This window comes from Urocitellus parryii, chromosome 3 (assembly GCF_045843805.1).
Source record: "Urocitellus parryii isolate mUroPar1 chromosome 3, mUroPar1.hap1, whole genome shotgun sequence".
Taxonomy (NCBI): Eukaryota; Metazoa; Chordata; class Mammalia; order Rodentia; family Sciuridae; genus Urocitellus; species Urocitellus parryii.
The window spans coordinates 162945193-162970104 of record NC_135533.1 but is presented as its reverse complement, the minus strand read 5'-3'; the positions used below and the strand labels follow the sequence as shown (position 1 = coordinate 162970104).

Sequence of the window (24912 nt, the reverse complement as noted above, 5' to 3'; positions counted from 1 at the left end):
AGGTATTCAGGCTGGAGTTTACCCCCTGCAAACGAAAGCACTATTTGAAAGTTTCAGAGTAAATGAAGTTCAAAGCTTCCAAACCATTAGCTTACCCGCAACAGTGGCAAGCGTTGTTGATTGTGATTTGTTGAAAGAATGTCACCAGGAAACCAAAGGATCATTTTAATGGCACATAAATGCATAGATGTTTTGGGAGACCGTGATGATGTTTTTCATCATAAGATGAGGTCACCAGTGAGAGATGAGCAACTCTAATTTCACTTCTCTAAGAAGTCTCCTTCTCCAACTCCTCTTACTCCATGCCCCCCCCCACTCTCATTTGTGTTTTTAATTTTCCCTGGGCACACAACAAATCAGGTAAGTCTCATCAGAGAGAGGATCCCACAGCTTCCCTTGTCAATGTGGGCTTGATTAACGGCTCCCTGTTGGTGCTGAGAAAATGAAGCCAAGTAAATAGCCTTCTGTCTCCTTTCCAGGTGAAGACGATGGCTGCTGCAGAAGTCATTCCTTAATTTGGTGGCTCTAAAGATGGACATTTTGCTGGAAAAAAAAAGTGGAACCCAGTGGCACCAAGCCGCCATGTGTAAGTAAGAACAAAAATCCCAGAGAAGGTGTGATAATCACTTCCTGGGTTTGTTTCTCCTCCGGGTCCTATAGCCAAGTGTCATGATCTCCATTTCATAGAATCGGGGAACTGAGGTGGAGAGATATTTACTTCTGTCCCTGGGGCCACATGCCATCAGGAAATGGAACCCAGACTAGCACCCAGTCTGCCTGGCTGTGAGTTCTTGTCGCCCTTCCCAGGGGGGTGGAGGAGAGCTGGCAGTGTCAGGGGTCCTTGGAAGGTGCACCTCTCTGAGGAGAATCCTTTCCCTCATTACTTCAGTTGCCAGACGCTTCCTGTGTGATTAAATGATTGCATTAATTACGATCGAGGCAGTTGGCCAGTATATATCAAAAGTCCCATTCAGGTAGGGTACATTCCTGGTTGGCAGAGGGCGGGGCATCCAATAAGCATCATTTGGATCTTATTTTTGGAGGCGGGTACCAGGGATTGAACTCCAGGGACACTCAACCACTGAGCCACATCCCCAGCCCTATTTGTATTTTATTTCAAAACAGGGTCTCCCTGAGTTGCTTAGGGTCTTGTTAAGTTGCTGAAACTGACTTGAACTTGTGATCCTCCTGCCTCAGCCTCCTGAGCTGCTGGGGTTATAGGCATGTGCCACTGCGTCTGGCTGGTCTTCTTTTGAGAGGTCACTTCGTCTCTTGGTCTGTACCCTGGCAGCCTGGACTTTGGGCATTAAAAAAAAAATCACTCCTGTCATTAAGGGCTGTCCTGTGGACCTTCTGGGCCATTCTCCCCATAAAGTGCATTATACTCAAAGGTACCAGCTTCAGGTTGAAAGTAGAAATCTCATCATAAAACATCTTCACCCTCCAGCACCCAGATCTGTCACGGATCCAAGAACTCTTTGTTCCAATCATCAAAATGGGTTGGATGGTGTCTAATCATGAAAGGGACAGACTCCAAGACGGAGGCCACCCTCAGCATAGTATCCAGATGCCTTCCCTTGACCCCCAAGACCCTCCTCCATGTGCCTGCCCCTCATTCTCTACTTCCCTCAAAGTCACTGACACCTTAAGCCTTTCCTGTGCCTGGGATTTTCTTGGGTCTGGCATCGCTTGTTCTGTGTCAGCTGAAATGTCACCTCTTCAGAGCGCCCTTCTTTCCTATGGGCGTGAACTTTGACGGGACCTTGTCATATCTCATTATCTCATTACAGCACTGTTTGCTGTCTGAATACCTGTGCACTGTTCTCTTGTGACTCTCTCCATGGCCAAGATGAGAGCTCTCTGGAAACAGACATGGTCTCTGGTCAAACTGAATTTTCTCAGTGTCTAGCACATCGCCAGACATGGAGTAGGTGCTCAATAAACACTTGGAATTTTTAATTAGCAAAATCAAGGACATACATATGGATAATAAAACTGTCTCTTTTTTTGGCCATAGAATCTGAGTTAATAGGGGAAGGAATATATATAATGGAGAGGTTATCCGTGAATAATTTATTATTTGCTAGTATTTTTTTTTCAAGTCTCAGCTGAATTCTCTGGTTTCCATGAAGCATTGTCCATAGGTTCCTTCTTTCCCATTCTGGTACTATATCAACCATGAGCTACTTTTCCTGCCCTGACCCCTTCCCTCACCTCCCCAGGGCTTCCTAACCTCACCATATCTTCTTAGCTCAAAGAATTTCCATCTTTGAGGATGTCCTCCAGGTAAATCAGACTCTTTCCCGTGACTTGGGAGATGCTTTGTGATTCTGCCTGTGCCCAGAAGCTAGCTCCACTGTTCATCTTCATTCCATCTACACTCCAGCCAGAATCCTGGAGTCCCCCCTCACTTGCCACTAGGCTTAGGTAGACGCTGGTCCCTCAGTCTGCAACACCTCCCCTCCCAGTTCCACCCTTCAATTTGCCAAACTGACACCCCTATTCCTCTTGTGCATTGAGACACTGGTGTTATGGTTTAAATGTGGTGTGTCCCCCAAAAGCTCACATGTGAGACAGTACAGGAAGGTCCAGAGGAGACATGACTGGGTGGTGAGAGCCTTAACCCAACCAGTGAATGAGTCCCTGATGGGATTAGCTGGGTGGTGGCTGGAGGCAGGTGGGTGTGGCTGGAGGAGGGGGCATTGGGGGCGTGGCTTTGGGGTCTCTATTTGTCTCTGGAGAGTGGAGTCTCTCTGCTACCTGATCACCATGTGAGCTGCTTCCCTCCACCACACTCTTCCTCCATGATGTCCTGCCTCCCCTCGAGCCCTGAGGAATGGAGCCTGCTGTCTGTGGACTGGGACCTCTGACACCCTGAGCCCTCAAATAAACTTTTCCTCTTCTACAGTTGTTCTGGTTGGGTCTTTTAGTCAATACCTTCTGAACCTTCCCCACTCACCACAGCTTCTCCAAACTGGGCTTCTCTTACATTTTACCCATAATAGAAGAATTTGGTACCAAACCATCCTGTCTTTTAGGCACTTTGGAATCTTCGGCAAGTCATTTCGTCATTGCTCTTAATTTCAGTTTATGAAATGGAGACTGGGCCTTGCAGGCAGAGTTCATGGACGATTGTGTGTGAAAGCATTTGCATGTATTAGGCCCGCTGTTGCAGTCTGGTGGTGAGCAGGCTGGGCTTGGCAATGAATGTCTTCACCTTGCCCTTCACCTTCCCCTCCCTACAAATGCTTATTGACAATTCAGGGCTCTTGATGCAATATCTTTCATCATCTTTTGATTCAATGTAGATGATTAATCTATAGATTAAGTCTTAAGATATCAGCATAGCTTCCCAGGTTTTAATACTTCTTCAAACTGACCATCCCACACAACTAAGTCTAATACTACTCTCCTTTTTTCTTTTTTTTAAAATGTTCTTTTTAGAGATCCATGACACTAGAGTGTATTCTGACCTATCACACATACATGGAGTGTAACTCCCCATTCTTGTGGTTGGACATGATGTGGAGTTTCCCTGGTGGTGTTCACATATGAACAGAGGAAACCCTCTTTTTAACCTGTAGCAAAACAAATGGATCACTCATGTGATTGGATGAATATTCACCAACTCTAGCAGAGAAGAGGTAAAGCCACTTTTTTTCCCTGTGTTGATCATAGTCTAACCATAGACTTGGAGGTATCCAAGTAGTGTCTTTTCCTTAGTTGCCCTTAGAAAGCATATTATACCATCTCTTTTCCAAAATTAAGATCCTGGCATTCAACAGACGTCTACTGCAATTAAATGAACAGCATTTTTGTACCCTAGTGTATTTCCCACTGTCCAAAATGGCTCTTTCAGATCTTTTCTTCAATTTCCTACCCAACACCAGCCCACCCCTATCCCTTTTCAGTTGATAACCCAGAGCTGTAGTTCAGATAGGGTCTGTTCCCCAAAGATTCGTGGGCTAAAGGATTGGCCTCCAGTGTGGCATGTGTTGAAGTGGTGGACCCTTCAAGAGGCAGGGCCTAGTAGGAGGTGATTATGTCATGACGGTCCACTCTCATGAATGGGTAAATGGTGGTCCGCAGGAATTCAGGTAGGAATGGATTTGTTCCCAGGAAAGTGAGTACTATGGTACGGATTGTTAGGATTGTTAATGTCACCCCCAAAGCTCGTGTTTTGAAAGCATAATCCCTAATACAGCCAGGTTCAGAGATGGGGCTTCTAGGTAATGATTAGGTTATGAAAACTGTAATCTCACCAGTGGGTTAATTAATTTGATGGATTAATAATTTTAATAGTTTTCTGGGTGATAATTGTAAGTACATGGCACATGGCTGGAGGAAGTAGGTCACTTGGGTGTACCCTTGGATTACCAAGATTACCAAAATATGATCTTGTACCTGGCTTTTCTCCCTCTCTCTCCCTCCCCTCCCACCCCTAACAAGTCCCTACCTCTCTCTCTCTCTCTCTCTCTCTCTCTCTCTCTCTCTCTCTCTCTCTCTCTTTCCTGGCCACTCTGGGCCAAGCATCTTTCACCACACCCTATCACCATCATGTTCTGCCTCAATAGGGCCCAAAGCAGGAGAGTTGGCTGACCATGGACCAGTGAAACTATGAGCCAAAATAAACTCCTCTCGCTGGTTTGTGCCACAGTAACTTAAGGTTGACCAAAGCAGTGGATGATTATAAAGAGAGTAGGTTGTTGCCAAAAAAGTGAACCAGGTCCCTCCCCATCTCTTTCTTCCTGTCTTATCATGTTATCCCTCCTACATGCGAACCGTTCTCCTTCCATTTTCTGCATGTTGTGAGGCAGCAGGGGTTTTGGGGGGCCTCTCCAGGATGCTGGTTCCGTGCTGTTTGGACCTTCCAGGCACCAAGAAACCTGTTTACTATGTAAATAAATATTTTAAAAGACAGTGGTGGGCAGACAGCAGATGCTACTGAGTTCCCCACTGCCTGGTTTGCCTCCCGGATCAGACGGCATTTATCTTGTGTACTTTTTGACCGCTTAGCTGTCACTCAGGAATTAAAAAAAAATAAAATACAGTGACATGAAATGATGCTTTATGTGGCTTTAAAGGAAACTTGGAGACTTTTCATCAGCTGTCAAATTGTCTGAGAAGCTCACCGTGCCCAGAAATTGCTTGGGCCCTTCTCCCCTTTGTGTGTGTTGACCAAGTGGCCTTGAAACCAACCCCCCAGGGAGTCTGAGCTCACAGAACCCACCATTTAGAGTGTAACGTAAGAAGGTCATTGCTGGCAGCACCACTGTGCATGGTGGTACCTTTCAGTGGAGCGAAAACTTGAAAAATAGGGTGGTCTCAGCCAAGGGTTGGATTGCAGATCCCAATGCTTTGTGTGTGGAGCAGGCCTGCAGACAAACACATAATCACAGAGGTATGTGATCTGGTCTGAAAAGTCGGGCCAGATAGAATAACACAGGGAGAAAGCCTTCCACACACACGTCACCAAGAGCACTCTTATTTGTAAAAACCACATTAATAGAGAGCAGCTTCCTACCTCTGAAGTGATTTATAAATTAAAATAATTGCTTCTTTGAACTGTTCAGATATTAATTGACCTATCACTAATGTAAGTACAGTCTCCAATCCATCCAAACATTACCTAAACATTTTTATTCCCTTTATTCGGGAAATCAAAAAAAAAAAAAAACCCACAAAAATAGACCCTTTGTTCTGGTGCCAAGGGTCATAAAGGAAAACCATCGTCTTTGATGACTTTGCAATTCCTATTCTATTTCTTCATGAAATTAATTCCAAGGGAAATGGTGAGTATTCTGAACCCTTCCCTCCCCATGTCTCCTGTTAAAAAGTTCATCCCTGAGCACATGGATCCAGTCCTAGCTCAGATTTCTGGTAATGAGAGCAGGGCAGTTCATTATATTTTCTTTTATTAACTTTAGCTTTGGGTACATACCCCAAAGCAGCTTAGGTTTGGGGCGAGTGATATTTCCTTCCTGGGTAAAACAAGGGAGAAACAAAATCTGGTCACAGTGGTTCCGGAGGCTGAGGCAGGAGGATCGTGAGTTCAAAGCCAGCCTCAGCAACTTAGCAAGGCCCTAAGCAATTCAGCAAGATCCTGTCTCAAAAAAAGTTAAAAATAAAAAGGGCTGGGGATGTGGCTCAGTGGTTAAGCAACCCTGGGTTCAGTCCCCAGTACCAAAAAATATATTTATTTATTTATTTATTTATGGAGTACAGCACAATACTTTGGTACATATATATAGTCCCAAATAATCCGATCAGGGTAATTAGCATTTCTACCTCCTCAAACATTTCTCATTTGTATGTGCTGGGAAACTTCAGACTTTTCTATGCAACATGTCATAAATTGTTGTGGACCACAATTGTCCCCCTGTGCTAAAGAACACAAGAACTCCTTCCTCCTCTCTAACTGTACTTTGGTAGCTGTTACCTGTATTCTCTCTGGCTCTCCCCTTTTCAGTCTCTGGTGACCTTGATTCTAGTCTGTTCTTCTATGACATCAACATTTTTGGTTTCCACCAATGCGTGAGAATATGCAGGTATTTGTACCCTGTGCCTGACTTATTTTACTTAACACAATGTCCTCTAGTTTTATCCATGCTCCGCAAATGACAGGGTTTTCTTCTTTTCTATAGTTGAATAATGTTCCATTGTGTAGACATACCACATTTTCTTCAATCACTCATCCCCCAATGGATACCTTACTTGATTCTGTATCTTGGCTATTTTGCATAGTGTTGTTGTAACATGGGAGTGTAGGGTTCTCTTTGATATGATGGTTTCCTTTTCTTTTGGTATATACCCAGCAATGGGATTCTTACCCTACGGTAGTTCGAGTGGGTTTTTATTTGTTAGTTTTCCATCTGGCAGAGCTAATGTACTACGAACGTACCACGGTATTAGAATTCACTACATCATCAATAGCACTTAGTATTATATTTGTCTTTTTTTGATAATAGTCATTCTAACAGAGGTGAGATGAGATTTCAACACTTAAATTTCAATTCTAAAGCCAAGGTTTATTTTTTCTTTATATTAGTGACAAAGGATACAAACTGAATTTCGATCGTATCTACAAAATAGAAGAATTTGGCAGTAACTGACTTGTCACTTAATGTGACTAATATTAATTTCAAAATGTCAAAGACCTATTCTGCTGCCATTTAGTACTAGAAAAGGGTTGATTATTAATAAAATTGATTATGAATCAAATTTTCCTCCATCTACACAGCTCCATGGTTGCTAAGACAGAAACACTTGCTTTACAGAAATATTTGCTTTAATTCAAATATTTTTTACTATTTGTCATACTAAATCATAAATAGTAAAAAAAAAAAAAAAAAAAAAAAAAACGGGCTGGGGATGTGGCTCAAGTGCTAGCGCGCTCGCCTGGCATGCATGCGGCCCAGGTTGGTTCCATCCTCAGCACCACATACCAACAAAGATGTTGTGTCCGCTGAATAAACTAAAAAAAAAAAAAAAATTAAAAAAAATATTCTCTCTCTCTCTCTCTCCCTCCCTCCCTCCCTCCCTCCCTCTCTTTAAAAAAATCTCTCTCTCCCTCTCTTTAAAAAAAAAAAAAAACTATTTACAATAGTTTTTAAACAAAACAAAATACAGGTTTTTCAGTGGCTAAAGACATTACTCCAAAATGCCCAAAGAGAGTGGAACAAAATGGGAATGTAAGTCATATTGTGATATGTAGGTTAAGTATGTAAATCAGCAAATATGATTTTTGTAGAATGTTAATTTTTGGGGGGTGTACTGGAGATTAAACCCAGGGGTGCTCTACCACTGAGCCCCATCCCCAGCCCTATTTTGTATTTGATTTAGAGACAGGGTCTCACTGAGTGGCTTAGGGCCTGTTTTTTCTGAGGCTGGCTTCGAACTCTCAATCCTCCTGCCTCAGCCTCCTGAGCCTCTGGGATTACAGGTGTGTGCCACCACACCCAGCTCAAAATTTATTTTTTATTTGATTAAAGAAATCAGTTTGGGCTTAGAACATGTTTTGCCCAAAAGTTTTCTGAAATTGTTATTTAAAATAAGAAGTATTTTGGTATTCCATAGAATTAGCTCTCTGTCAACTCTGAAGATTTTTCTCAGGACAGCTTGAGGTGTGGCAATCACATTCTCTCAACGGTTCCAGTTGATTTGATGGGCTAAAGAGCATAGTCTTTTGATCATTCTAGAAATATTTCTGGAGTCCCAACTACGTGTTCCCACTGGGGCTGGCACTGGGGACATATTCATGTTTGGAACATGCAAATGATCTGGAGGCTGTGCAGCTTGGTGAGGACTCAGAGCTCTGCACAGAGAGGTGTCTTCACTTCTGGCTACTCAACTTGCAAGAATCATTTCTTTTTTATGTGTGTGGTACCAGGAATTGAGCCCAGGGGCGCCACTGAGCCACATCCCCAGCTCTTTTTTAGAGACAGGGTATCACTGAGTTGCTTAACCCTCCCTTGCTAAGTTGCTGAGGCTGGCTTTGAACTTGCAACCCTCCTCCCTCAGCCTCTGGAGCCGCTGGGATTACAGGTGTGTATCACCACACCTGGCAGGAATGTTTCTTCAGGTGAAAATAGGGTGATGGAATCTTTCTCACAGGACTATTGAGGGGATGGTAGTAAAGAACAGTGAGTTTGCTGTTCATTAAGAAAATTGCTCCATCCAGGTGCTGTGCACTTACCTTGAAAGTCTCCAGTTCCACCCATTTACCGTCAAATGCCACAATTTCATTCTTTTTATGGCTGAGTAATATTCCATTGTGTATATGTACCACATATTCATTATCCATTCAGAGTTTAATGTGCTTGAATTCCTATCCAGTTTTACTGCCTTGTGGCTATGGGACCTTGGTATGCTCCTTGATTTCTTTGAGCCTGAAGTTTCTCTTCTGTCAAATATAATGGTCAAGTACCTACTTTGTGGGCATTTTATCAAGCCTGGAAGTTATAAGGGTTTACAACATTTTGTTATATATCTTTTACTGTATTTTAAATGGCAATTAAAATAATCATGATTTAAGGGGGACTATTAACTTTAAAAATGTTTATATTTTTGCCAGGTGCTGCAGTACATGCCTATACTCCCAGCAGCTCAGGAGGCTGAGGCAAGAGGATTGCAAGTTCAAAGAGGCAGGAGCATTGCAAGTTCAAATCCATCCTCAGCAACTTAGCAAGGCCCTAAGCAACTTATTTAGAGACCCTGTCTCCAAATAAAATACAAAATAGGGCTGGGGATGTGGCTCAGTTGTTGAGTGCTCCTGGGTTCAATCCCCAGTACCACCTCCCCCACAAAAATAAAAAGAAAATTGTTCCCAAATGGTTATATAAATTATTAAAATGACTACTGTGTTATTTGTTTTATCTAGAAGTTGGCTGTTTTTCTGTGGAAAGCTAGGGAATTTAAAAGGCATGATTCTGCAACATGTACACTCAGAAAAATGAGAAATTATATCCCATCTATGTATGATGTATCAAAGTGCATAAATGCATTACTGTCATGTATAACTAATTAAAACAAATTTAAAAAGTTAAAAAAGGGCATTGCTTATCAGAGGAGGAATCAAATAGAGCAGATGTCACAAGGTAACTTAGATTTCCTTTTGTTGTTATTTAAAAAAAAAAATAACAAAACCAAAAACACTTCTGATGGCCATAGGAAATCTTAACCCAATAGCCAGAGAAGCTTCTCTCCACTGCGTTGTTTGCATATTTTCCTTAGACATGGGAAAGTTGTTGGGAAACAAATCGCCTCACACATTCAGTGCCACTGTGGCTGTGCCCTGCTGGTGGATGACAACATCCCGGGGAAGACAAAATTCAGTTAACATGGCAAAAATCAAAAGACTGATATTTCTTTTTCACACACGTAGTATTTGTTTTCTTATCATGAAAGCTGTGTCCATTTCTTGCAGAAAATACATAAAAGCCCAAAGGATAAAACTGAAAATTCAACTCTACACTCAAAGCCCAGAGATAAGATTTTGGTTTTTTTGCACCTACATGTAAAATGTTATTTTCTGTCAATGAGATTTTTGTGATCAGGATCACTAAAGGTCATTGCAGAGCAGGGATCAGTAAACATTTTTTGGGAAGGTCACCCGTCAGCGCGGCTCTGTGACAACCACTGCACTCTGCCACGGTGGCGTGAAGGCAGGTGAACAGACGCAGCTGGGTTCTGCCCAGGGCAGCTTTGGGTCCCCCCTGCCTGCCGTCTGCTGACTCCTGTCAAGGGAATCCTGAGTTACTATCATAGTTATTAAATACAATGATGCTTAAAGCGGAAAGAAGTCATGTCATTTGCAGGACAATGGATGGAACTTGAGATCATCATGTTGAATCAAAGAAGCCAGATGCAGAAAGTCAAGGATGCATGTTTTTTCTCACGTGTAGAGCATGGGCAGGGTGGGGATTAGGGAGGCAGGGATCTCATGAAAATAGAAGGGAGACCAGGAGAGCAGAGGAAGGCCATCAGGGGAGGAAGGAGGAGAAGGAGAGGTCAGGTCTTGGGGAAAGGGATGGACCAAATTATCTTGTGTTCATGCACAAGAAGGCAACAACCAATAGTTCTCTATTATGTATAATTACAATGCACCAATAAAAAAGTTCATGATCCTAGCTGTGTACAGTGGCAAATGCCTGTAATCCCAGCAGCTCAGGAGGCTGAGGCAGGAGGATTACAAGTTCAAAGCCAGCCTCAGCAACTTAGCGAGGCCCTAAGCAACTCAGTGAGACCCTGTCTCTAAATAAAACACAAAATAAAGCTGGGGATGTAGCTCAGTGGATTAGCACCCCTGGGTTCAATCCCTGGTACCAACCCCCGCCCCTGCCAAACAAGCAAATAAACAACAACAACAAAACAGTAGCTCTCTGGAATAATGTGGTTTGCTACTAGATTGTTCTAATGGGAAAAAATTCCTTGAATTGATTCCTTTGAGTAAATTCTGTCGAAGAATAAAGCATGGGTAGGAGGTTATGCTCCAAAGGAAGCAGACTTCTGGATGAATGTTAGCGTGCAGGGTGCAGGGGTTTACTAGGTAGTGGGTAGGTGCCCAAGGGCTGGGGGCGGGACTGGGAGAGGAACTGGATGGACAGAGGGAGACCCTGGGTGGGGCTGAGACTCCATAAAAGCTTCAGCTGACCTCACTGGGAAGCTCTGGAGCTGGCCGGGCCCTGTGGCATTATCCTGAATTGGAGAGAAGGGCCCAAGGCCTTGTACACTGGTGTTGACCAGGGAGGGATGGGGACTGTCTCTGGAGATGCAAATGCACTCTTAGCAGAATCTCTCTCTCTCTCTCTCTCTTTTTTTTAAGTGTTGGCAGCATGATTGGCTTCTGGCCGTATTCCCAGCAGCGGGGAAAGTAAGTCCTACATTTGTGCAGGGGCTTCTAGGTGGCATCACTTGGCATCATGGGTTAAGTTTAGATGACAGGCTCATCTAGTCCATGGTCTGTTCTTAATCTGAGAAAAATCCATGTTTTGCAGCTAAGTGGAATTTTAAGTCTGGTTTCATTAAGTCATTTTGTTTAACAGTGTCATTCAGCCATCCCCTGAAGAGGAAGACCTGCAGGCCCTCTGTATGTGGGGCACTGGCAAAGACGTTTGAGTTAGGTGCGATATTCGAGGCATGAGTCTTGTCATGGGGAAGCGGATGACCACTTTTGGAGAATTGGGAAATGTGACCTTCAAGGTGAAATGAACAGTAGCAATCTTGGGGATGATATGGTGATTCTTTTTTCTTGTGTGGGGGTGAACTGGGGGATTGAACTCAGGGATACTTAACCACTGAGCCACATCCCCAGTCCTATGCTGTATTTTCCTTAGAGACAGGGTCTCGCCGAGTTGCTTAGTGCCTTGCTTTTGCTGAGGCTGGTTTTGAACTCGTGATCCTCCTGCCTCAGCCTCCCCAGAGCCGCTGGGATGACAGGCGTGCACTACCATGCCTGGCAAGATGGTGATTCTTCATCCCAAGACTAAGAACACCTGACTTATACAACTTATGAAATACATACAAAAGAATACTCAATTTAGTCTCAAAGCTGATTCCTTTATACATTTATTAAATGTTATCATTAAGAATTGTGGATCAATTTCCTTTCTTATTTTTTATTTGTTCTTTTTACATACACAAGACAGAAGAGTGTATGTTGACCTAGATAGAGTATATGACCTAGTGTATCGTATACCTAGATAGAGTCTACCTTTCCATTCTTATGGTTATACATGATGTGGACTTTCACTGGTCATATATTCATGTATGAACATAGGAAAGTGATGTCCCATTCATTCTACTGTCTTTCCTATTCCCATCCCCTCATTAACTCCTGGCCAATCCAGTGAACCTTAACCCCCCATTTGTGTTGGCATCTGCATATCAGAAAGAGTATTCAGCCTTTACTTTTTTGGGGATTGGCTTATTTCACTTAGCATAATGGTCTCCAGTTCCATTCATTTACTTGCAAATGCCATAATTTCATTCTTTTTTATGGCTGAGCCATTGTGTATATAGACCACATTTTCTTTATCCATTCATCTGTTGAAGGGCACCTAGGTTGGTTCCATGGCTTGGCTATTGTGAATTGAGCTGTTATAAACATGGATGTGGCTGCATCACTATAATATAACTGGGTCAAATGATGGTTCCATTCCAAGTTTTACAAAGCAGAACTTTATACTGATATGTGGAGGGTTGTGGACTAAGTTCAAGATTATGCAAAAGTATTTGTGGAATTCAAATGAGGGCAAGAAAGATCTCATTTGGAACACATCAAATGCTGAAATAATTGCTTCTGAGTGATGTCTCTGAACACTCATGTATGACACATGCTCATGGGGGATTTTGGAGTTTTTAGGAAACACTAGTTATCAAGTGTGGTTTCCTCCAATGAGGCAATTCTGTACCAGTGACCAATTATTTCCTCACTCCTCCATTCAGTGGTTCATTCTTTCACTCAATGCAAGGTTGTGTGTCATCCATCTCTAGTCAGGACCATTCATATCTCTGCCTACGTGGATGGTGCCCCTGGAGTTGGGCAGTGCCTTGCCCAGCCATGTTCGTTGGCTCTCATTCAACAACATTTGCAGGAGGAGCATGTTCTAGGCATTGTGTTAGGTGTGGAGAAGAGAACAAAAAGTGAGACATACTTCCTGCTGTCGTGGACCTCTATTTTCAATGAAATCAGAAGGAGAGAAGAGGGAGGAAGGGAAGAAAGAAGAGGAGGAGGAGGAGGAGTCTTTTGTATGTGCAGGGATTGAACTCAGGGGCACTCAACCACTGAGCCCCATCCCCAGCCCTATTTTATATTTTATTTAGAGACAGGGTCTCACTGAGTTGCTTAGGTCTCACTAAGTTGCTGAGGCCTGCTTTGACCTTGTGATCCTCCTGCCTCAGCCTCCTGAACCGCTGGGATTATTGGCGTATGTCTGTCACTGCACCCAGCTGAGGAGGACCAGGAATAGACAGATAACTACCGAAAGCCACTCAACCACTAATGGAGATAAATGCTACAAAGTACAGGAGAGCACATGAACCTGTAAGAGGGGAACTTTCTCTCCTGGGTTGGCAGAGAGGAAATTCTGAGGAAGCACCATTTAGGCCTGAAGACCAAGTATGTCTATCCACATGCCAACCAGCGTAGGAGAGCAAGTTCCAGGAAAAGAGAACCGTCAGCAGGTCTGGAAGGGGTTCAGAGGAGCCAAGAACTGAAGCCGAGCCTTGTGGCCAGATGCAGACGTGGGACAGGGAGGAGATGCGCCTGTAAGGACAGGCAGGGGTCAGACTCTCAGGGCGCTGGAAAGTGTGTTGAGATTTTATTTTATTTTATTGGTGGTGTGGGGATTGAGCCCAGGGCCCTGTGCATCCAAGGAAAGCACTCTACCAACCGAGCTGTATCTGCAGCCCATGTGTGGAGAATTTTGTTCCTCATCTTAAAAGAGGTCAGGGGGAGACACTGGCTGTCCTCTGCAGGGAGGTGGAGACCTTCGCTATTTTCCCTGTGGGGAAGGCATTGATGGGGGCCAGAATACATATGGCGGGCCGGATGGGCCTATCTGAGTAGCACACATGAGAGATGGTGGTTGTTTCCAAGGAGGTTGGAAATAGGTGGACAGATCAAAGGGACGATTCCAATGGAATGTCTCCACGTCATCTCCATCTGCTATTTGCTGGCCGGTATCTCTGAGTTATTTTGATCTTTAAATGCTCTCAGACAATATTAATTATCAACTATTGTGGGTGACAAGGAAAGGTAGAATTATTTGATGTCAACATCAAAGACCGTTGCAATCAAGTGCAAGGTTTGCCTATTAATATGTCATGTAGCCAATAAAATAGTCATCGCTATTTTATATATAAAATGCTACTTGACAACCCCAAATTTATTTCCTCTTTCCTTATCTATAACATGTAGTACCTACCTCAGTGATAAGAAAGACAATATATTCAAAGTACTTCAAAATGCTTCTCATGATGCCTGTGAGGTCATGGTTATTGTTAGATACTTTCTGCTACTGATTTTTCTTTGCAGGAGGGTGTACTGAGGATTGAACCCAGGGGCACTTAACCACCAAGCCCCATCCCCAGCCCTATTTTGTATTTATTTAGAGACAGGATCTCACTGAGTTGCTTAGGGCCTTGCAGGTTACTGAGGCTGGCTTTGAACTCGTGATCCTCCTGACTCAGCCTCCCAAACTGCTGGGATTGCAGGGGTGCATCACTGTGCCCAGCTTCTACCGTATTTTTTTTTTAATTTTCTTAGTTGTAGATGGACACAATACCTTTATTTTATTTATTTATTTTTATGTGGTGCAGGGCCCCCACATGTGCGAGGCAAATGCTCTTTCACTGAGCCTTAGCCTCAGCCCCTCTACTATTCTTATGCATAACTACGTTCAGGGCTTAGGATGAGAATTAGTCACATTATTTTTCTTCAATGTTGGAGACTAAAATTTGAGAAAATGGATACAGGAGCTGAATCAAGTGAGATGATTAGCTTTATTAAATATTAAATATTAGCTTTATTATTATTAGCAGGACGTAAAAACATGGATACCAGGTGCTGTGGCACATGCCCATAATCCCAGCAGCTTGGGAGGCTGAGGCAGGAGGATCACAAGTTCCAAGCCAGCCTCAGCAACTTAGTGAGGCCCTAAGCAACTCAGGGAGACCCTGTCTCTAAATAAAATATCAAAAGGGCTGGGGATGTGGCTCAGGGGTTAAGCACCCCTGGGTTCAATCCCTGGTACCAAAAAAAAAAAAAAAAGGACTGGTTTCTCTTCATTTACACCCAGTCCAGTGATGCATACACATGAGAAGCTGCGCTCCTCCTTGTCTCCACCCAGGACAGAGAGTGTCTGAGCAAGACCTGGGCCCCCGCTGACCCCACTGCACCCATTATGGTAGAACTGAGCGGAACACGCTCCCCCTTCCAGGTGAGTCCTAGAGCAGAGGCTCTGAGAGCATGAAGCCAGCATTGGATGGCCCAAGGAATCCTGGCTTTGCCATTCAACGGCCAGGTGACAGTGCTAGTCTCTGCGTCTGTGACTCAGGCTGTTCCTGTGCAGCGTGAGAACAATAATGGTACCACCTGATAGGACAGATGTGAGGACAGGAGGACAGAGTAAGCAAAACTGTTGGTGTATGGCCCAGAGAAACTCCAATCTATACCTACCATCAGCATTATCTAGGAAAAAAATATCTAGAAAACACGGTTACACACGACCTGTGAACCCCACACCCCAGAGGTTACTCCTGTCCCCAAAGAGAAACTAAGTTCAGAACTTGTAGACCTTCTGGAGCCTGATTTTCAGGACCAACCTGAAACTGCTGGAAACCCAAAACAAACTACCAGTCAGACCCTTAGCACAGGGCAGCCCCCTTCCAAGCCACCTCCCTCCTGTGGGCCTTTTTCTGACCTAGCATTTCTGGGATTCTCTATTAAAAGTAGAAGCAAAGAATTCAGAAGGAGTTTATTATTTAATGACTGAGTTGTGAGTTAGACTATTAAATGAAATACAATAGATGGAGTAGGTAGGATGTGAGGAGGCCAGGAACATAGATAAATGTGATTTTAACAGCTACATTAAAAAAGTCACAAAATAATATTAACTGAGTAAGCATCACACTGACCTGTCGTTCAATTATAACTTTAATATGAGATATGTACATTTTCTTCATTATACTTGTTACTTTCTGTTTTAGTCTGGTTTCTTGCTGCTGTGACTAAAAGACCCCACTAGAACAATTGCAGAGGAGGAAAAATTTAGTTGGGGCCTCAGGGTTCAGAGGTCTCAGTCCATAGACAGCAGGCTCCACTCCTCAGGGCTCGAGGGGAGGCAGGACATCATGGAGGAAGAGTGTGGTGGAGGGAAGCAGCTCACATGGTGATCAGGAAGCAGAGAGAGACTCCACTCTCCAGAGACAAATAGACCCCAAAGCCAGGCCCCCAATGCCCCCTCCTCCAGCCACACCCATCTGCGTCCAGCCACCACCCAGTTAATCCCATCAGGGACTCATTCACTGGTTGGGTTAAGGCTCTCACAACCCAGTCATGTCTCCTCTGGACCTTCCTGCACTGTCTCACACGTGAGCTTTTGGGGGACACCTCACATCCAAACCATAATGCTCTTTGAAATTATGTTTATTTCTTCGCTATTTATTTTCTGCCTTCTCCATTGGCACTACCTTCAATGGGACTCATCATTTTGTCTCTAGGGTTTGGCCAGGTCTGTCTCACTGTCTGATTTGTGAATGACCTTTTACTGGAACAGGGCCAGAGCCTTTTGCTGTTTACGGTCTGGGTCTTCTCCTGGACTTCCCCATCCGTGCTGAGAAGGTCTACAGAGACCTTGTGGCCCTCAAAGCCCAAACTTCTTGCCATCTGGCCCGTGTTGGAAAATGTTTGCTGATTCCTGCCTAGACCACTGACACAGATTAAGTACCTAATGAACACTTGTGCAGTGAGTGAACCAATAAATGAACACACATGGAAAAAATGCAGACTAATCAAAACGGTTCAAGGGACAGGACTATGCTTGGAATTGTTTTTCTTTGGAAACCCTGACGTTTTGTTTAATGATACAGATGACATTTTGTTTCATGATCTAGAAAAATACATATGTTTTAATATATATACTTTAAAATATATATGCATAATTTTATATTGCATTTGTAAATATTGTATGTATATATTACCTTAAAAGCAGAAGCAAAATTTAGAAAGTAATACTACTACCTATGTAGATCCTTGGGAATAGAGTTTCAGAGTCCTTTGAATGAAGAATTGCAACAATTCTAGATTACTGAGTGGTTTGCTCATTTTTTTTTTTTAAGTTCAAAAGCAAAGTGCCCTCCCTGCTAATTATGTTTCTATTTGTGAATTAACAGCAGGCAAACCCACAGGGATTCTTTGAGACTCTGTTACACAGCAGACTTTGTGGGTCGTTCAAACATGAATAGGGCAGATCCGACTGGTGTAGTTGGGTAAATACTATTTGCCATACTGGTCACTGATCAAAACTAAGTTGAGGCAAAGCCTTACGGGGGCTTGGTTATGTTGGTCTGTGCTGTAGATGTGACATAAATCTGACAACTCACAAACCTCCAAGCCAGCTCCATCCTCTGTGACTGAGCCATTCTTATTTGTTCTTTCCAAATGAGCCTTCTTTGTCTAAAACTCAAATCTATGAGCCAAGAAAAGAACAATGAACCTTTCTGGTTTTAAAAGTTCAAAAAAGGAAAATAGAAGGAGACATTTTATTTGTTTCACACAAAGATGAAAATGGGTGGCCCCATCATCTCCCTGCTCCTGAAGATACGGCTGCTTCTTTTTTAGATTTATTTGCTCATTGGCTCAAGGATCCTTTAGGGGCCTTTCTAACCAGTCACACAAGCCAAGACAGGAGAAGAAATCTACTCACCAAAAGGTGGCTTTTCAAAAGACAGTGTGCCTACTCCATTTCATAAGAAACAATGATTCTGGGAGCTCCGGGGCATTCATTTTTCACAGGCGAAATATTCATCTTTAATGCGCATGACCACAGGTTAAACGGAATGCTAAGTTTGTGTATGTTGGCCAGAATCATGCCATTCAAGACTTCCTCCCTTTTCCCAGATGCAAAAGACTTTTACCACACTGTGTTTTCCTTTGCATTTCAAAGCCTTGGAATCAAATGCAATTAAGGTTGCCTGTCGGATTGGATTTGGGAGGCCTGTGTGCAAATTTACATACATTTATGAACTTAATGAACAATGGAGGCATTTTTCCAAAGTAATTCAATAACAGGGAGCAGATAATTTGACCTTTTTTTTTTTACTAGTTGGTAAAAATTATCACAATGCCCCAGCAAGAGACCTGGCCACCCGAATGGCCTTATTAAATATGGCTGCCTCATCTCTCCCTCCCAGGGCTCCCATTTATAATTCATCATTAAAACAGCTAGGTTAAGTGGCATCTCATTATAAGGAAGGTAGAACTGAATACTTATATTTGGTGGAAAAAAAAAAAAACTAGAAATGATTCTGAGTCCTGAGATTTTTATGCAGCTCTTTGTCAAGGTGCATTTCATAGGTGACCTTTCTTGAGTGGAGAGAAGCAATGTCTCAGATGGGACAGGATGAGGTAGCAACTCCAGTCCGATGGCAGAGAGAGAAGAGACCAAGTGGGACAGATGCCAAGAATGGAGCAGGGATGCTCTCTGTGAACCTACTTCGTGAGAGACACCTTTCCTTTGGCCAATATCATGTCTTTCTCCACAATTTCCAATGGAGGCTCTCCCTTAGCTTCTTTTTCGCTTCATATCTGAAGCTACAGGAAGTTCCGCAGCCATGTACCGTGCTTTTATGAGGCGGAGCAGAGCCAGATGATTTTAATAAAGTTTTAAAAGGACATTCGTTCCCTGCTCTTTCAATGAAAACCACTCACAAGATGAATTTCCAGTGATCCATCTATTTCTTGTCAACACGTGCTCTCCTTACGCAAGTATGCCATTCCTTTGTAACAGCCAACCAAACAACACACCAACAATCGTCCGCTGCATGGGACCTGGAGAGAATGTCTCCGTTGTGAGTGTTTAATGGTGAAGAGATGTGAGTGCGCTTAGGGCCTGTGTGAGGTGGTGCTCATCGACCCCCATGGACTCGAGGTTGTCCTTGTCCCTGTCCGACAGGCTGGGAGCTGGATGTCTTGGCTTCTGGAGTCCCCTCTCTGAGAAATGTCCTTAGCCAAATACTGTCTACTCCTAGACCAACCTGTTCTGGTGATTTGGGGTGGGAGGTCAGGGAGGGTGTAAAAGCCCTGGTCCCCTGACACCAGGTGACCTAGGGGACCCGCATAGCTCCAAAGTTCCCCCTGAAAGCAATTCCTGTCTTCATTGTGACTGCATCACAGGTGGCTATTTCTACTTCCTAAACCTTCTGTGATGTGAACCTCAGGAGAGCCATCCCCCATCATCCCACACAAATCTCTACCTCAGGGCCAAGTTTCCAGGGAGCTCCAACTAAGATGACGAAGAGTATTTCTTTCTTAATGTCTTGATTTTATTTATCATGGAGAGGTGAAAACATTAAAAAAATAGCCAAGAAAATCATATAACTCCTCTACCTTATCAACATCTTGCCATTCGCATTTTATGTGATTTTTAATAAAACTATGCTTGTCAGGCACAGTGGCGCCTGGGACACACATTATCCCAACATACTGGTGGATGAACTGCCTGTGTCTTTGGAGAGGAACTCTGTGTTTGGGCTCCATCCTACTCACACCCAAATGTGCGGCTCCAGGGAGTCTCACTTGCCCTCTGGGACTCAGTTTCCCGAGTTGTAAAATATAAGACATGGATGGGGCTAAAGCAATGGCTTTCCAAAATTTTGTTAAGCCTATGAAGATTTTTACAAATACTTTCCCCGTGATTTAAAAGATTTTTTTAAAAAAGCGAATAGTAGCAATTGAAGTAATAATCAGTGATCTTCCCATTTTTTTCCCTAAATCATATAAACCACTTGATGTTTTCTCTTGAGTCTCATCACATATGTATGAGCACTTTCCACTGGACTTTCTAAAGTTGGACCACAGCATGGAGACACCATGGACTTCACGGATCCCTGATGTGTAAGGAATACGAGTCGGCAGACACTACTTTTTTTTTTCTTTTCAAAAAAATGTTTTAAATTTATTCTTATTAGATATGCATGGCAGTATATAGGTGACTCTGTGACCAGTGTGATTCTGCAATCTGTACAATCAGAAAAATGAGAAACTATACCCCAATGATAGATATGCGTGGCAGTAGAGTACATTCTGACACATCATACAGACATGGAGTCTAGCTTCCCATTCTTGTGGTTGGACATGATGTGGAGTTTCCCTGGTCGTGTGTTCACATAGGAACATGGGAAAGTTCTGTCCCATTCACTCCACTGTCTTTCCCATTCCCATCCCCCTCCCTTCCCTTCATTTGTCTCATCCAGTGAACTTCTATTCCTCCCCCCTTCCCTTATTGTGTGTTAGCATCAGAAAGATCATTCGGACCTTGGTTTTTTGAGATTGGATTATTTCACTTAGCATGATAGTTTCCAGTTCCATCCATTTACTGGCAAATGCCATAATCTCATTCTTTTTATGGCTCAGTCATATTCTGCTGTGTATACACCACATTTTCTTTATCCATTCTTCTATTGAAGGGCAGCTAGGTTGGTTCCATAGCTTAGCTATTGTGAATGAGCTGCTATAAACATGGATGTGGCTGCGTCACTGTAGTAGGCTGATTTTAAGTCCTTTGGGTATAAGCTGAGGGCTGGGATAACTGGATCAACTGGTGGTTCCATTTCAAGTTTTCTGAGGCATCTCCCTCCATACTGCTTTCCAGAGTGGTGGCAACCACTTCTCTTGATCATTTTTATGGTCGTTATTTGCTGAAAAATTCTGTGATGCTTTGAAATAAATCAGATGATTCAGATTCATTTCTTGCACAGTGTGGTCCTCTTGTCTGTATGTACTTATGTGGTGCATGTAATTTTTGTAAAGGGACCTAAGGCGTGGGGTCCAGTTTAGAGGGGCAGGCATAGCCCAGACACATAAGCCAAAGAGTTGGGGGCAGGGGTGGGGAGAGCGATTTGGACAGAAGGAATGGTGTACACCACAAGAGAGAATGGAGCGAGTTTGATTTTGGGGGAAATCTGTGCATGTGTATCAATGAGGAAGAGGAGGGCAGTTATGGGGTTTCTATCTAGAGCAAAAGCTGGAGGAGTTGAATGGTACCTAAATACCAAAGAGCCTTGTCATCCGTGTTGCAAAACTGATCTTGAGGACAATGAAGAAACACTGGAAAGTTTTAAGTGAAAGACACCATCCATTTTGCACATAGAAAACACCATTCCAGAGACCGGGGGGAGAATGACCCATCTGATGGGCAAAAAACTGAGCATAAGCCTTCAGCCAATGAATGTAACTATTAATAAAAATTGTGCTTAAAGTACAAGTACAGTGGTGCATGGCTATAATCCCAGCAGCTCAGGAAGCTAAGGCAGGAGGATCTCGAGTTCAAAGCCAGCCTCAGCAACTTAGGGAGGCCCTAAGCAACTCAGTGAGACCCTGTCTTAAAAAAAAAAAAAGGCTGGGGATGTGGCTCAGTGGTAAAGTATCCCTGGGTTCCATCCCAGTATCAAACAAAACAAAACAAAAAGAAACCCTCAATATTGGTGGGTTTTATTTTTGCTTTCCATTCTGAGTCATGAAATGAATGCCATGGGTCATGGCCAGCTTGATGGCAGGGGTTTCGGGGAGAAAGAAGAAAAGACTAGAAGAAGATAAAGGACATCAGAATGCATTGCACTTAGAAGGTTATTGGTTTATGATACTTTTGGTGAAGACTACCACATGAGTTTGTGTGACGATATGTGCATCTCTTCTGAGTGACAGTGCAAAATGTGTCACATGCTGTCCCATGTGACTCCAGACCTTGCGAAGCCTCCTTGGAGATGCTTGCTACAGATTGCCATGGGAACCAGGTGGTAGATGTCAACACAGCAGCCCAAATCCATCTTTCCTACTAAAGAATGAGGCTTTTCATTAAGGTAGGAGACAGCCTTCCTATTGTTGATAAGTAACAACCTCCCAATAAGTTCCAATTAAAAGAACTTGCCCTAGCATCCCAGGAATGGACTTCTCCGACAGATCATGCTTTAGTGGACTTCCTGTCCATGAGTAGCAGTTCTGGGCCATCTCTGTGGTGTTAGATATTTGTGGTCTTCTCAACTTCCTGTGGCTTGGTCCCTTGTTTCCTTAGCATTTACCAGAGGAGTGCTGGGACAACCCATCTGTGCAGGGAACTTCAAAGATGTGTTTTGGTTTACATTCTGATACAACGAAGTCCAGAAGTCCAATGCAAATTGTTTTTTATGGTTTTTTAAAAATTATTTTACTTTTTTTTTTTTTTGGATGTGGGGGCCGGGCTAATCAGAGGGAATGAAGGAGACTGGCTGTGATTTATAATATGGTATTGGTCTGGCTTTCAAAAAACAAAAACCTAGCCTGCAGATGTTAGATTTGATTCATTGTTTCTGTGGGAATTTACATTTTACTATTTTTCAAATTCTATTTGGATGCAGATTTGCCGTAGTAAGGGAAAATGCTAAATTTCTATTTAGCTGTACTTTAACGATGGCATCTTGCCATGTTCTCCTTCCTTTTCTTTACTACTAATTTTTTTTTTTAAGAAATAGCACAAACACTTCCTTGAACTTGAGGCTGACCTGGACTGTACTGAGTGCTCTTTCAAAGGCCAACTGAAAGGCAGTGTTTCTCATGTAAGAGAATCTCTCCATCAGAGTTCAGAGGGAACCAGAAGGAACCATAGAGTGAACTCAATCCAATTCCTACTGATTTTGCATATGAAGCAATAGACCTTCAATAGCTGAGCACATTGGCTTAGGACTGTAATCCCAGCGGCTCTGGAGGCCAAGGGAGGAGGATTGCCAGTTCAAAGCCAGCCTCTGCAAAAGTGAGGCCCTAAGCAATTCAGTGAGACCCTGTCTCTAAATAAAATATAAAACAGGGCTGGGGATGTGGCTCAGTGGTCGAGTGCCCCTGAGTTCAATCCCTGGTATACCCCACCAAAAAAAAAAAATAAAATAGACCTTCCACAAAGTCATGTAGTTTGCCCAAGGAATGAGCTCATAATGGTAGAGTTGGGCTTAGAAATGAGCTCAACTGGACTAGACAAGACTCTTCCCAACTGGCCGAATGGCCTCCTCATGTATAGTAGGAGCCCCTGCAAGATGGCAGCTTTGTGGGAAGCACTGGGTCATAGAGATTGGAGGAAATTCAGCACATATTTTCTTACTAACAAGAAAACTTCAAAATTCATTGACATTATAAACTTGGACATTTTATTCGTTGGTTAATTACATTTATTATCATAGCAGGACTCTCCAGAGAAAATTTTAATTTGTTAGGAATAGTTACAGGGACAGACAAGATAGAATTTTTCAAAGAATGGTTTCTGTTTCTTATCCGATATAGAGGACATTTCCCCCCAGCATTAGGAGTATTGAAAGCGCATAAACTACATCCTGAGGAATTTTCCCAAAAGCACGCTGGAGTGGGAACCAAGAAAGACAAAATTTCTCATAATCCAGACTAGGGTTTCTCAAAATTGGCACCACTGATATTTTGGACCAGATAATTCTTTGTTATGAGGGGGCTTTCCTGTGACCACGGGCTGTTTATCAGCATCCTGGCCTGTACCCACCCGATGCCATCAATATGACACTGATGGTGGTCCACAATTGTATCACCCTGCCAAGTGGCCCCCTGGGCGTGAAATAGCCCCCAACTGAGAATCACTAATTTAGATAAATTTGGATGTGTAACAGTTAAGGGGATATTTCCTTTTTTTAATGTGAAGGAAAATAGATCTAATTATTTTCCATTGTGAAGGTAGTAAATGCTTATATTTACAAAATATGGAAACAGATATGACTTAAGTAATAACAGATTGCCTTGTGCTCAGTCTGAGCATGTCCTTACAGTCACAGAGGCGTAGATTGGAATCCAAAAAAAAAAAAAAATCAATAAAAATAAATTCAGCTGTCTGCCAAAATCTCTCCTAGGAGATGTGGGGATAGGCCACTGCAGTGCCCGTAAGTCCCTCTTCATCTGTCCTCTCTGCCCCAAAGCAGTCATTCTTTCACCTTCTCTTCTTCTGTCCCAAACTTGACCCCAGCCCCCAGCCCCTGCTGGCTTCCCTTGTCCATACTTTAATATCTATGGACCCAGTTCTTCCTTGAGAGGTTCTGTAGACTTTCTGGTCTAGTTCCATGTAACCTCCTCCTTGGAGGTATCTTACATATTACCTAGACCACACAGCAAAAGGAGTTGAGCCCAGGCAAATACTAAGTCTTTCTGGAATGTTCTGAGATAAGGGAGGATTGTCAACCTCTATAGAAGACTATTTTAAAAAAAATCCCAGCCAGACTATAAAGAAAATAAGAACCAGCAGCAACTCTAAAGCTCATAAACTTCACAGTGAACAATCTGGTAGAGATCTAGGTAGGTGGTTTCGACCCATGAAGCTGCAAGGAGAGAATCCATGAGAAAAAATGCATCGTTTGCATCTTTCAGGCCTGGAGGGAAAACAAGAGGTGTTGACCTTGGCCTCCCCATCTTTTTTCCATTAAGTTATAAGACTGACTTCAGTGTGTTTCAGTTTAATGGAATCATCGTCATCATCGTCATTGATGAGGCATTTACAATGTGCCATGTTGTAGACATTTTATGACCACAAGATATATGATTTTCAGGACAACTAGTTACACAGGCACTATTAGTAGTTGTAATTGACAGATAGGGAAATTGAGTCTCTGAGGAGTTATATAAGCTGCTCCAAATTAGTAAAATTTTTGAAC

At 43.1% G+C, this 24912-nt stretch overlaps 1 long non-coding RNA gene across 2 annotated transcripts in view; it reads left to right on the top strand.

The window, feature by feature from the left end:
• LOC144253666 (uncharacterized) overlaps nucleotides 1-24912 on the top strand; it is a 240351-nt gene that overhangs the window by 151794 nt on the left and 63645 nt on the right. Inside the window, exons 3-4 of one of the 2 annotated variants that reach the window (XR_013343357.1) lie at nucleotides 480-586; nucleotides 9074-9282. This is a non-coding gene — a long non-coding RNA (uncharacterized LOC144253666). Of the gene's footprint in view, nucleotides 1-479; nucleotides 587-9073; nucleotides 9283-24912 lie in introns of those variants that run through there. The other variant, XR_013343358.1, reaches the window with a different exon arrangement.